The following is a 14875-nucleotide window of genomic DNA, read 5'->3' on the forward strand; positions in this document are numbered from 1 at the left end:
TAGTCAATAAACTAAGCCAGCAGAGAGACTTGTGGTGATCCTGTAGAGTGCTTTTGGTGCAGTTGGGCAGGACTTGGTGTAACAGCTCTGTCTACATTAGATGGCACTGCTTCGTTTCCTGGGGTGGATATTTGTGGCCCTTTTAGGTGTGTATGCACATGTGTGGGAGGGGTGGCAATGGTATTACTCAGCTACCCAATCTTTAGTATCAGGACTTTAGTCTTGCCAACTGGCAATCAAGCACCCCTCCTTTGTCTGTGGCTTCCATACTCTCCCTGCTTCTACTCTGTCCATGACCAAGCCATCAGCCTGCCAGGAGACACCTCTCTCCCAAGTTTTATCTCAGATGGGGCTGTTTCCAAACCCCTCACTTTTGAGGGCCCTGCAGCTTTCACCCCCTCAGACCCTCTGGAGGAGGGTCTGGCTAAACAATGACCAGGTGCTGGCCTCCCCCGAAGAATGTTCACAGGACCATGTTTCTACAAATTCCCAGAGACTGTGGCTGGGTGCCAGCCTGCCCCAGAAAAACTGTTCCATCGTGTAGCAGTAGCATTTCAGGGATTATGGTTAATCACAACACACATCTGGCGCCAGGCTTCACTCTTAACATCCTTGTTCCAACAGCAGCGAATATGGCTAGTCTCCAGAGTCCACTGAGACCTTTGCCTATGGGGAGGCCACACAGCCTCTACCAAGTATCCTCCAGCAAGGGAACCACATATTCCCACGTGGCCTGAAGACCCCTCTGATCTTGATGTCCACTCTTGGGGATTTGCCCTTCCCATCAGAGCTCCACTAGGTATGGGGTTGCAGAGCTTCAGACTCTGTGATCCCCTATTTATAGAGTCTTCATAGAATTTAAACCCTCTCTTTTCTCCTTTCTTTTTTGTACAGTCCCTTTCTTCTTTCTCCCTTTTTTTTCAGTCCACTCTTTGTTTCTCTCCAGTTACTTTTCAGGGGGAGTGCTTTTCTTGTACTCTCCCCCCATCCCTGTCCTCTTTCCACAAGCAAAAACAGCTTCCTACCCTCCGGGGCTACTCTGCCCCCCCAGTTCACCTCTCTGCACTGCATATATGCCAAGTTCTGTGGCTCAAGTTGTGCATATTGTGTTAATCCTCAAATCAGTTTTCTAGGTGTGCAAGATAGTTTGGTGTTGATCTAGCTCCATTTCAGGGAGGAGAGATGCAAAAAAAATTCCATGCTGCTCTGCCATATTGGTCCCTCTAGGTGTTGTATCATTGAAAAAAATATTTTGGATACTATCCTTTAAAGGATATGTCATTTGCAAATATGTTCTCTCATTTAGTAGGTTAGCTTTTAGTGTTGTTGATTGTTTCCTTTGTTGTGCAGAAGCTTTTTATTTTGATGTAGTCTCAAAAGTTTGTTTTTGTTTCCCTTGCCTCAGGAGACATACGTAGAAAGTTTATGTTACTGTTGATGTGACAGAAACTACTGACTGTACTTTCTTGGATTTTTATGGTTTCAGGTCTCCCATGGAGAAAGAGAATGGTACAGTTACATTCCTTTGCATATACTTGTCCAGTTTTCCCAACATCATTTCTTCAAGAGACAGCTAGTTTCTTATTGGATAGTCTCTCCTGCTTTGTTGAAGAATATTGACCATATAATTGTGGGTCCATTTCTAGGTATTCGGTTCTGTTCCATTGATTTATGTGTCTATTTCTGTGTTACTACCATACTGTTTTGATTACTACAGCTTTATAATATAAGTTTAAGTCTAGAATAGTGATACCTCCAATTTTTTTTTCTTTGTCAAGAATTCTTTTGCTATTCATGGTCATTTATGGTGCCACATAAACGTTAGGATTACTTATTATAGTTATGTGAAACATGCTATTGGTATTTTAATAAGGATTGCATTAAATGTGTATATTGCTTGGGGCAATTTGGAATTTTTGACAATATTGGATCTTATAATGTATTAGCATGAAAAAATTTTCCATTTGTTTGTGGTAGCTTCAATTTCTTCCATCAGAATTTTATGGCTTTTGAAGTATAGGTATTTCACTTCCTTGATTAAGTTTATTTCTAGATATTTTACTCTTTTTGGTGCAATTATAATATGATTTTTGTCTTTATTTTCTTTCTGCTTCATGATTAGTTTATAGAAATGCAACAGATTTCTTTACATAAGTTTTGTATCCTATGACTATACTGAATTCACATATCAGTTCTAGTAATTTTTTGGAGGAGTCTTTAGGGTTTTCTATGAATAATATCATGTTATCTACAAATAGTGTGGGTTTTAGTTCTTCTGTAAAAATGTGGATGCTTTTTTTTTTTATTTTTGTTGTCTTATTGCTTTGGTTAGGACTACCAGTACTATGCTAATAAATATGGTGACAGCAGAAATCCTTATCTTGTTGCTGACCTTAGGGGAAAGCTCTTTTTTGTCAAGTATAATGTTCCTTATGTTTTTGTTTTTGTTTTTTTTCTTTTCATATAAGGCTTTTATTTGTTGAGATATATTCCCTCTAGACCTGCTTTGCTGAGGATTTTTTATTATGAATGGATGGTGACTTTCGCCAAATGCTTTTTTTTTCTGCATTTACTGAAATGATGATACACTTTTTAATCTCTCTCTTACTGATGGGATGTACCACATTGATTTGCAAATAGTGGAAAATTCTTGCATCCTGAGAATAAATCCCACTTGATTGTGGTGAATGATTATTTAATGTATTGGGTTAATGTATTAATGGATTTGGTTTGCTAACATTTTGTTAAGGAATTTTTACATTTGTGTTCAATACAGATATTGATCTATAGTTTTCTTTAATTGTGGCGTCTTTATCTTGTTTTGGTATCAGGCTAATTCTGGCCTCATAGAATGAACTTGGAAGTTTTTCATCCTTTTCTATTGTTTGGAATTATTTGCGAAGTATAGGTATTAACTCTTCTTGAAATGTTTGGTAGAATTGCCTGTGAAGCTGTCTGGACTTGGACTTTTGTTTGTGGGGGTTTCTTGATTACTGATTCAATTCGTTTTTTGATATTCAGTTTGTTAAATTTTTCTATTTTTCCTGTTTCACTTTTGGTAGATTGTTTCTAGAAATATATTCAGTTTTCCAGGTTGCCCAATTTTTTGGTATGTAGTCTTTCATAATATTGTCTTAAATTGTTTTTCTTTCAGTGGTGTCTGTTGCTATTTCCCTTCTTTCATTTGTGATTTGGTATATTTGAGTCCTGACCCTTTTCTTTCTTTCTTTCTTTCTTTCTTTCTTTCTTTCTTTCTTTTTCTTCTTTCAAGTCTGGTGTGAGTTTTATCAATTTTCTTAATCTTTTCAAAGAATATGATCTTCTTGTCACTGATCTGTTCTACTGTTTTTGTTTGTTTTTTTAGTCTATATACCATTTACTTCTGCTCTGATCAGTATTATTTCCTTCCATCTCCAGTTTTGGAGTTTTGTTTGTTATTTTTCTTTTTCTAACTACTTTAAGGTGTGAAGTTAGGTTGTTTATAAAGATTTTTCTTGCTTTTTGAAGTAGGTCTGTATTGCTATGAACTTCCCTATTAAAACTATTTTTTCTTCATCCCAAATATTTTGGAAATTTTAATTTGTTTCTAAGTCATTTTTAAATTTTTTCTTGGATTTCTTGTTTGGCCCATTCACTGCATAGGAGCATGTTCTTGAACCCCCTTGTATTTGTGCTTTTTCCAGATTCTTTTTTTTTTCCTGTGGTTGATTTCTAGTTTCATAGTATTGTGGTCAGAAATTATGCATCATATTAGTTCAAACCTTTTGAATTGATGGGGCTTGTATTGTAGCCTAATACATGGTTTATTCTGCAGAATGTTCCATGTACACACAAAAAGAATGTGCATTCTGTTTTGTTTTGTTTTTTTCAGGATGGAATGTTCTGAATATATGTGTTGCATCCATGTGGTCCAGTGTTTCATTCAATGCAACTGCTTTTATGTTGATTTTCTATTTGGATGATATGTCCATTGATGTAAATGGGGTGTAAAAGTACCCTGTTATTATTTTTTTTATATATATATGAAATTTATTGTCAAATTGGTTTCCATACAACAGCCAGTGCTCATCCCAAAAGGTGCCCTCCTCAATACCCATCACCCACCCTCCTCTCCCTCCCACCCCCCATCAACCCTCAGTTTGTTCTCAGTTTTTAACAGTCTCTTATGCTTTGGCTCTCTCCCACTATAACCTCTTTTTTTTTTTTTCCTTCCCCTCTCCCATGGGTTCCTGTTAAGTTTCTCAGGATCCACATAAGAGTGAAACCATATGGTATCTGTCTTTCTCTGTATGGCTTATTTCACTTAGCATTACACTCTCCAGTTCCATCCACGTTGCTACAAAAGGCCATATTTCATTTTTTCTCATTGCCACGTAGTATTCCATTGTGTATATATACCAAAATTTCTTTATCCTTTCATCAGTTGATGGACATTTAGGCTCTTTCCATAATTTGGCTATGTTGAGAGTGCTGCTATGAACATTGGGGTACAAGTGCCCCTATGCATCAGTACTCCTGTATCGCTTGGATAAATTCCTAGCAGTGCTATTGCTGGGTCATAGGGTAGGTCTATTTTTAATTTTCTGAGGAACCTCCACACTGCTTTCCAGAGCAGCTGCACCAATTTGCATTCCCACCAACAGTGCAAGAGGGTTCCCGTTTCTCCACATCCTCTCCAGCATCTATAGTCTCCCGATTTGTTCATTTTGGCCACTCTGACTGGCGTGAGGTGATACCTGAGTGTGGTTTTGATTTGTATTTCCCTGATGAGGAGCGACGCTGAACATCTTTTCATGTGCCTGTTGGCCATCTGGATGTCTTCTTTAGAGAAGTGTCTATTCATGTTTTCTGCCCATTTCTTCACTGGGTTATTTGTTTTTCGGGTGTGGAGTTTGGTGAGCTCTTTATAGATTTTGGATACTAGCCCTTTGTCTGATATGTCATTTGCAAATATCTTTTCCCATTCCGTTGGTTGCCTTTTAGTTTTGTTGATTGTTTCCTTTGCTGTGCAGAAGCTTTTTATCTTCATAAGGTCCCAGTAATTCACTTTTGCTTTTAATTCCCTTGCCTTTGGGGATGTGTCGAGTAAGAGATTGCTACGGCTGAGATCAGAGAGGTCTTTTCCTGCTTTCTCCTCTAAGGTTCTGATGGTTTCCTGTCTCACATTTAGGTCCTTTATCCATTTTGAGTTTATTTTTGTAAATGGTGTGAGAAAGTGGTCTAGTTTCAACCTTCTGCATGTTGCTGTCCAGTTCTCCCAGCACCATTTGTTAAAGAGGCTGTCTTTTTCCCATTGGATGTTCTTTCCTGCTTTGTCAAAGATGAGTTGGCCATACGTTTGTGGGTCTAGTTCTGGGGTTTCTATTCTATTCCATTGGTCTGTGTGTCTGTTTTTGTGCCAATACCATGCTGTCTTGATGATGACAGCTTTGTAGTAGAGGCTAAAGTCTGGGAATGTGATGCCTCCTGCTTTGGTCTTCTTCTTCAAAATTCCTTTGGCTATTCGGGGCCTTTTGTGGTTCCATATGAATTTTAGGATTGCTTGTTCTAATTTCGAGAAGAATGCTGGTGCAATTTTGATTGGGATTGCATTGAATGTGTAGATAGCTTTGGGTAGTATTGACATTTTGACAATATTTATTTTTCCAATCCATGAGCAGGGAATGTCTTTCCATTTCTTTAAATCTTCTTCAATTACCTTCATAAGCTTTCTATAGTTTTCAGCATACAGATCCTTTACATCTTTGGTTAGATTTATTCCTAGGTATTTTATGCTTCTTGGTGCAATTGTGAATGGGATCAGTTTCTTTATTTGTCTTTCTGTTGCTTCATTGTTAGTGTATAAAAATGCAACTGATTTCTGTACATTGATTTGGTATCCTGCAACTTTGCTGAATTCATGTATCAGTTCTAGCAGACTTTTGGTGGAGTCTATCGGATTTTCCATGTATAATATCATGTCATCTGCAAAAAGCGAAAGCTTGACTTCATCTTTGCCAATTTTGATGCCTTTGATTTCCTTTTGTTGTCTGATTGCTGATGCTAGCACTTCCAGCACTATGTTAAACAACAGCGGTGAGAGTGGGCATCCCTGTCGTGTTCCTGATCTCAGGGAAAAAGCTCTCAGTTTTTCCCCGTTGAGGATGATGTTAGCTGTGGGCTTTTCATAAATGGCTTTTATGATCTTTAAGTATGTTCCTTCTATCCCGACTTTCTCAAGGGTTTTTATTAAGAAAGGGTGCTGGATTTTGTCAAAGGCCTTTTCTGCATCGATTGACAGGATCATATGGTTCTTCTCTTTTTCTTTGTTAATGTGATGTATCACGTTGATTGATTTGCGAATGTTGAACCAGCCCTGCATCCCAGGAATGAATCCCACTTGATCATGGTGAATCATTCTTTTTATATGCTGTTGAATTCGATTTGCTAGTATCTTATTGAGAATTTTGGCATCCATATTCATCAGGGATATTGGCCTGTAGTTCTCTTTTTTTACTGGGTCTCTGTCTGGTTTAGGAATCAAAGGAATACTGGCTTCATAGAATGAGTCTGGAAGTTTTCCTTCCCTTTCTATTTCTTGGAATAGCTTGAGAAGGATAGGTATTTTCTCTGCTTTAAACGTCTGGTAGAACTCCCCTGGGAAGCCATCTGGTCCTGGACTCTTATTTGTTGGGAGATTTTTGATAACTGATTCAATTTCTTCGCTGGTTATGGGTCTGTTCAAGCTTTCTATTTCCTCCTGATTGAGTTTTGAAAGAGTGTGGGTGTTCAGGAATTTGTCCATTTCTTCCAGGTTGTCCAATTTGTTGGCATATAATTTTTCATAGTATTCCCTGATAATTGTTTGTATCTCTGAGGGATTGGTTGTAATCATTCCATTTTCATTCATGATTTTATCTATTTGGGTCATCTCCCTTTTCTTTTTGAGAAGCCTGGCTAGAGGTTTGTCAATTTTGTTTATTTTTTCAAAAAACCAACTCTTGGTTTCGTTGATCTGCTCTACAGTTTTTTTAGATTCTATATTGTTTATTTCTGCTCTGATCTTTATTATTTCTCTTCTTCTGCTGGGTTTAGGCTGCCTTTGCTGTTCTGCCTCTATTTCCTTTAGGTGTGCTGTTAGATTTTGTATTTGGGATTTTTCTTGTTTCTTGAGATAGGCCTGGATTGCAATGTATTTTCCTCTCAGGACTGCCTTCGCTGCGTCCCAAAGTGTTTGGGTTGTTGTATTTTCATTTTCGTTTGTTTCCATATATTTTTTAATTTCTTCTCTAATTGCCTGGTTGACCCACTCATTCTTTAGTAGGGTGTTCTTTAACCTCCATGCTTTTGGAGGCTTTCCAGACTTTTTCCTGTGGTTGATTTCAAGCTTCATAGCATTGTGGTCTGAAAGTATGCATGGTATAATTTCAATTCTTGTAAACTTATGAAGGGCTGTTTTGTGACCCAGTATATGATCTATCTTGGAGAATGTTCCATGTGCACTCGAGAAGAAAGTATATTCTGTTGCTTTGGGATGCAGAGTTCTAAATATATCTGTCAAGTCCATCTGATCCAATGTCTCATTCAGGGCCCTTGTTTCTTTATTGACCGTGTGTCTAGATGATCTATCCATTTCTGTAAGTGGGGTGTTAAAGTCCCCTGCAATTACCACATTCTAATCAAGAAGGTTGCTTATGTTTATGAGTAATTGTTTTATATATTTGGGGCTCCGGTATTCGGCGCATAGACGTTTATAATTTTTAGCTCTTCCTGATGGATAGACCCTGTAACTATTATATAATGTCCTTCTTCATCTCTTGTTACAGCCTTTAATTTAAAGTCTAGTTTGTCTGATATAAGTATGGCTACTCCAGCTTTCTTTTGGCTTCCAGTAGCATGATAAATAGTTCTCCATCCCCTCATTCTGAATCTAAAGGTGTCCTCAGGTCTAAAATGAGTCTCTTGTGGACAGCAAATAGATGGGTCTTGTTTTTTTATCCATTCTGATACCCTATATCTTTTGGTTGGCGCATTTAATCCATTTACATTCAGTGTTATTATAGAAAGATACGGGTTTAGAGTCATTGTGATGTCTGTCTGTTTTATGCTTGTAGTGATATCTCTGGTACTTTGTCTCACAGGGTCCCCCTTAGGATCTCTTGTAGGGCTGGTTTAGTGGTGACAAATTCCTTCAGTTTTTGTTTGTTTGGGAAGACCTTTATCTCTCCTTCTATTCTAAATGACAGACTTGCTGGATAAAGGATTCTTGGCTGCATATTTTTGCTGTCTAGCACCCTGAAAATCTCGTGCCAATTCTTTCTGGCCTGCCAAGTTTCAAAAGAGAGATCAGTCACAAGTCTTATAGGTCTCCCTTTATATGTGAGGGCACGTTTACCCCTTGCTGCTTTCAGAATTTTCTCTTTATCCTTGTATTTTGCCAGTTTCACTATGATATGTTGTGCAGAAGATCGATTCAAGTTCCGTCTGAAGGGAGTTCTCTGTGCCTCTTGGATTTCAATGCCTTTTTCCTTCCCCAGTTCAGGGAAGTTCTCAGCTATTATTTCTTCAAGTACCCCTTCAGCACCTTTCCCTCTCTCTTCCTCCTCTGGGATACCAATTATGCGTATATTATTTCTTTTTAGTGTATCACTTAGTTCTCTAATTTTCCCCTCATACTCCTGGATTTTTTTATCTCTCTTTTTCTCAGCTTCCTCTTTTTCCATAACTTTATCTTCTAGTTCACCTATTCTCTCCTCTGCCTCTTCCATCCGAGCCGTGGTGGTTTCCATTTTGTTTTGCATTTCCTTTAAAGCGTTTTTCAGCTCCTCGTGACTGTTCCTTAGTCCCTTGATCTCTGTAGCAAGAGATTCTCTGCTGTCCTGTGTACTGTTTTCAAGCCCAGCGATTAATTTTATGACTATTATTCTAAATTCACTTTCTGTTATATTATTTAAATCCTTTTTGATCAGCTCATTAGCTGTTGTTATTTCCTGGAGATTCTTCTGAGGGGAATTCTTCCGCTTGGTCATTTTGGATAGTCCCTGGTGTGGTGAGGACCTGCAGGGCACTTCCCCTGTGCTGTGGTGTATAACTGGAGTTGGTGGGCAGGGCCGCTGTCTGACCTGATGTCTGCCCCCAGCCCACCGCTGGGGCCACAGTCAGACTGGTGTGTGCCTTCTCTTCCCCTCTCCTAGGGGCGGGATTCCCTGTGGGGTGGTGTGGCCCGTCTGGGCTACTTGCACACTGCCAGGCTTGTGGTGCTGGGGATCTGGCGTATTAGCTGGGGTGGGTAGGCAAGGTGCTCGGCGGCAGGGGGGGCAGGCTTAGCTCGCTTCTCCTTAGGTGATCCACTTCAGGAGGGGCCCTGTTGCAGCCGGAGGGAGTCAGATCCGCTGCCGGAGGTTTGGCTCCGCAGAAGCACAGAGTTGGGTGTTTGTGTGGAGGGAGCAATTTCCCTGGCTGGAACCGGTTCCCTTTGGGATTTTGGCTGGGGGATGGGCGGGGGAGATGGCGCTGGTGAGCGCCTTTGTTCCCCGCCAAACTGAGCTCTGTCGTCCGGGGGCTCCGCAGCTCACCCTCCCTTTGTCCTCCAGCCTTCCCGCTTTCTGAGCAGAGCTGTTAACTTATGACCTCCCAGACGCTAAGTCGCGCTTGCTGTCGGAACACAGTCCGTCAGGCCCCTCCGCTTTTGCAAGCCGGACTCGGGGGCTCTGCTTGGCCGGCGAGCCGCCCCTCCGCCCCGGCTCTCTCCCGCCCGTCCGTGGAGAGCGCACCGCCTCGCCGCCCTTCCTACCCTCTTCCCTGGGCCTCTCGTCTGCACTTGGGTCCGGTGACTCCGTTCTGCTAATCCTCTGGCGGTTTTCTGGGTTATTTAGGCAGGTGTAGGTGGAATCTAAGTGATCAGCAGGACGCGCGGTGAGCCCAGCGTCCTCCTACGCTGCCATCTTCCTGTCCTGATCCCCCTGTTATTATTGTATTATTAATAACTAATTTCCTTATATTTGCTATTAACTGTTTTATGTATTTGGGTTCTTCCATTTTGGGTGCATAAATATTTGAAATTAAATCCTCTTGATGGACTTTTCCTTTTATTACAATATAGTATCTTTCTTTGTTTCTTGTTACAGTCTTTAGTTTAAAATCTAGGTTTTCAAATATAAATATTGCTACTCTGGTTTTCTTTTGGCATCCATTTGCATGATAGATGTTTCTCCATCCTCTCACTTTTAATCTTTAGGTGTCATTAGGGCTGAAATGAATCTCTTGTAGCTAACATATAGATGGGTTTTGTTTTTTATCCACTGTATTACCTATGTCTTTTGATTGGAGATTTTAGTCCATTTACCTTCAAAATAATTTTAATAGTTATGTACTTATTACCATTTTGGTATTTGTTTTGTGGTTGTTTGTGTAGCTTTTATTTGATTCTTTATTCTCTTGCGCTCTTTCACATTTTATTGGATTTCTTTAGTAATATACCTGTGTTCCTTTCCCTTTATTCTTTGCATAGATATTACTTGTTTTTTGATTTGTCATTAAAATTAGTAGAGAATATAAAATCATAAAAAAACTAATCTCAAGATGGTGGCGTAGGAGGACGCTGGGCTTACCTCATTGTGCTGATCACTTAGATTCCACCCACACCTGCCTAAATAACCCAGAAAACCACCAGAAGACTAGCATAATGGACTCTCTGGAGCCAAATGTAGACAAGAGGCCCACAGAAGAGGGTAGGAAGGGCGGAGAGGCAATGTGTGTTACACGGGCTGGCGGGAGGGAGCTGGGGCAGTGGAGGGGCAGCCCACCAAGAAAGGCAGAGCCCCCAAATCTGGCTTGCAAAAGTGAAGGGGCCACACTGGGTGAGTTTTGACAGCCAGTGGGACTTAACATCTGGAATGTTAAAAGTCAACAGCTCTGCTCAGAGAGCCGGAGGGTGAGAGGACACCAGGAGGGAGAGGTGCTGAGCCCCGGGAGACCGAACTCAGCTGGGCTGGAAACAAAGGTGCTGGCAAGTACCATCTCCCTCTCCCATCCCCCAACTGAAATCCCAAAGGGAACCAGTTCCCCTCACCAAACTTGCTGGCACCATCCAAACACCCAATGCTGTGCTTCTGTGGATCCATCCCTCTGACGGGTCTGACACCCTCCCGGTGCTGCAGGGTCCCTCCCACAGGAGACCACCAATGGCAAAGGGAGCTAAGCCTGTCCCTCCCGCCCTTGAGCACCTTGTGGATCCACTGCAGCTAATATGCCAGATCCCATCAAAGCAGCACCACAAGCCTGGCAGTGTGCAAGTAGCCCAGACAGGGGCCACACCACTCTACAGTGATTTCTGCCCCTGGGAGAGGGGAAGATAAGGTACACTGGGGACAGACATCGGGTCTGACTGAGGTCCCATTCACCAATGCAAATTACTCCAGACAGAACAGGGGAAGTGCCCTGCAGTTCCACGCCACCCCAGGGACTATCCAAAATGAAAAAACGGAAGAATTCTCCTCAAAAGAAACTCCAGGAAATAGTGACAGCTAACGAATTGATCAAAAACGATTTAAGCAATATAATGGAACATGAATTTATAATAAAAGTCATAAAATTAATCGCGGGGCTTGAAAAAAGTATAAAGGACAGAAGAGGATCTATTGCTACAGAGATCAAGGGACTAAAAATAGTGGTGAGAAGCTAAAAAAAATGCTATAAATGAGGTGCAAAATAAATTGAAGTTTACACAGCTCAGATTGAAGAGGCAGAGGAGAGAATAGGTGAATTAGATGATAAAATTATGAAAAAAGGGGGAGCTGGTAAACAGAGTTAACAAAAAATCAGGAGTATGAGGGGAGAATTAGAGAACTAAGTGATGCAAACAGAAGAATATCCATACAATACAAATTCCAGAAAAGGAAGTGAGAGAGAAAGGTTCTGAAGGTGTACTTGAACAAGTCATAGCTGGAACTTCCTGGTCTGGGGAAGGAAAAATTCATTGAAATCCAAGAGGCACAGAGAACTACATTCAGATGTAACTTGATTCGATCTGCACGACATATCATAGTGAAACTGGCAAAGTACAAGAATAAAGAGAGAATTCTGAAAGCAGCTAGGGATAAACATGCTCTAACATATAAAGGGAGACCCATAAGACTAGTGGCAGGCCTATCTACTGAAACTTGGCAGGCCAGAAAGGCATGGCAGGAAATCTTCAATGTGATGAACAGAAAAAAATATGCAGCCAAGAATCCTTTATCCAGCAAGTCTGTCATTCAGAATACGAGAGACAAATGTCTTCCCAAACAAACAAAAATTGAAGGAATTCATCACCACTAAACCAGCCCTAAAAGAGACCCTAAGGGAGATTCTGTGAGTGAAATGTTTCAAGGACCACAAAGTACCAGAGACATCACTACAAGCAGGAAACCTACAGACATCGCAATGACTCTAAACCCATATCTTTCCATAATAACACTGAATGTAAATGGATTAAATGCTCCAACCAAAAGACATAGGGTAACAAAATGGATAACAAAACAAGACCCATCTATTTGCTGTCTACAAGAGACTCATTTTAGGCCTGAGGACACCTTCAGATTGAAAGTGAAGGGATAGAGAACTATCTATAATGGTACTGGAAGTCAAAAGAAAGCTGGAGTAACCATACATATATAAGATAAACTAGACTTTAAATTAAAGGTTGTAACAAGAAATGAAGAAGGGCATTATATAATAATTACAGGGAATATCAATCATAAAGAGCCAACAATTATAAATGTTTATGCGCCGAATACTGGAGCCCCCAAATATATAAAACAATCACAAACATAAGGAACCTTATTGATAAGAATGTGGTAATTGCAGGGGACTTTAATACTCCACTTACAACAATGGGTAGATCATCTAGACACAGGATCAATAAAGAAACAAGGGCCCTGAATGATACATTGGATCAGATGGACTTGACAGATATATTTAGAACTCTGCATCCCAAAGCAACAGAATATACTTTCTTCTCGAGTGCACATGGAACATTCTCCAAGATAGACCACATACTGGGTCACAAAACAGCCCTTCATAAGTATAAAAGAATTGACATCATACCATGCACACTTTCAGACCACAGTGCTATGAAACATGAAATCAACCACAGAAAAAATTCTGGAAAACCTCCAAAAGCATTGAGGTTAAAGAACACCGTATAAAAGAGTGAATGGGCCAATCAGGCAATTAGAGAAGAAATTTAAAAATATATGAAAACAAATGAAAATGAAAATACAGCAACCCAAATTCTTTGAGATGCAGTGAAGGTAGTCCTGAGAGGAAAATACACTGCAATCCAAGCCTATCTCAAGAAACAAAAATCCCAAATACAAAATCTAACAGCACACCTAATGAAAATAGAAGAACAGCAAAGACACCAAAAACCCAGCAGAAGAGAAATAATAAAGATAAGAGCAGAAATAAACACTATAGAATCTAAAAAACAGTAGAGCAGATCAATGAAACCAAGAGTTGTTTTTTTGAAAAAATAAACAAAATTCATAAACCTCTAGCCAGGCTTCTCAAAAAGGAAAGGGAGATGACCCAAATAGATAAAATCATGAATGAAAATGGATTATGACAACCAATCCCTCAGAAATACAAGCAATTATCAGGGAATACTATGAAAAATTATATGCCAACAAACTGGACAAGCTGGAAGAAATGGACAAATTCCTCAGCACCCACACACTTCCAAAACTCACACAGGAAGAAACAGAAAACTTGGAAAGACCCATAACCATAGAAGAAATTGAAATAGTTATCAAAGATCTCTCAACAAATAAGAGTCCAGGGCCAGATGGCTTCCCAGGGGAATTCTACCAGACATTTAAAGCAGAGAAAATACCTATCCGTCTCAAGCTATTCCAAGAAATAGGGAAGGAAAACAACCAGACTCGTTCTATGAAGCCAGTATTACTTTGATTCCTAAACCAGACAGAGACGCAGCAAAAATAAAAGAGAACTATAGGCAAATATCCCTGATGAATATGGACGCAAAAATTCTCAATAAGATAGTAGCAAATCGAATTTAACAGCATATAAAAAGAATTATTCACCATGATCAAGTCGGATTCATTCCTGGCCTGAAGGTCTGGTACAACATTCTCAATTCAATCAATGTGATACATCACATTAATAAAAGAAAAGATAAGAACCATATGATGCTGTGAATTAATGCAGAAAAAGCATTTCACAGAATTCAGCATCCTTTCTTGATAAAAACCGTCGAGAAAGTCGGGATAGAAGGAACATACTTAAAGATAATAAAAACCATTTATGAAAAGCCCACAGCTAATATCATCCTCATTGGGGAAAAACTGAGAGCTCTCGCCCTGAGATCAGGAACACGACAGGGAAGTCCACTCTCACTGCTGTTTCTTAACACAGAGTTGGAAGGTCTAGCATCAGCAGACAACAAAAGGAAATCAAAGGTATCTAAATTGGCAAAGATAAAGTCAAGCTTTCACTTCTTGCAGATGACATGATATTATACATGGAAAACCCGATAGACTTCAAAAGTTTGCTAGAACTGATACATGCAGTCAGCAAAGTCGCAGGATACAAAATCAGTGTACAGAAATCAGTTGCTTTCCTATACACTAATAATGAAGCCACAGAAAGACAAATAAAGAAAGTGATCCCATTCACAATTGCACCAAGAAGCATAAAATACCTAGGAATAAACCTAACCAAAGATGTAAAAGATCTGTATGCTGAAATCTATAGAAAGCTTATGAAGGAAATTGAAGTCTATATAAAGAAATGGAAAAAACACTCCCTGCTCATGGATTGGAAGAATAAATATTGTTATTTTTTTATAGAAGACTGAAAAGATTAAGACAGAGAGATTTTTTTTAAGAAAATTATT

This window comes from Lynx rufus, unplaced genomic scaffold (genome assembly GCF_022079265.1).
Source record: "Lynx rufus isolate CCGP_SWC_20201006 ecotype Redwood Valley unplaced genomic scaffold, mLynRuf1.p SCAF_14, whole genome shotgun sequence".
NCBI lineage: Eukaryota > Metazoa > Chordata > Mammalia > Carnivora > Felidae > Lynx > Lynx rufus.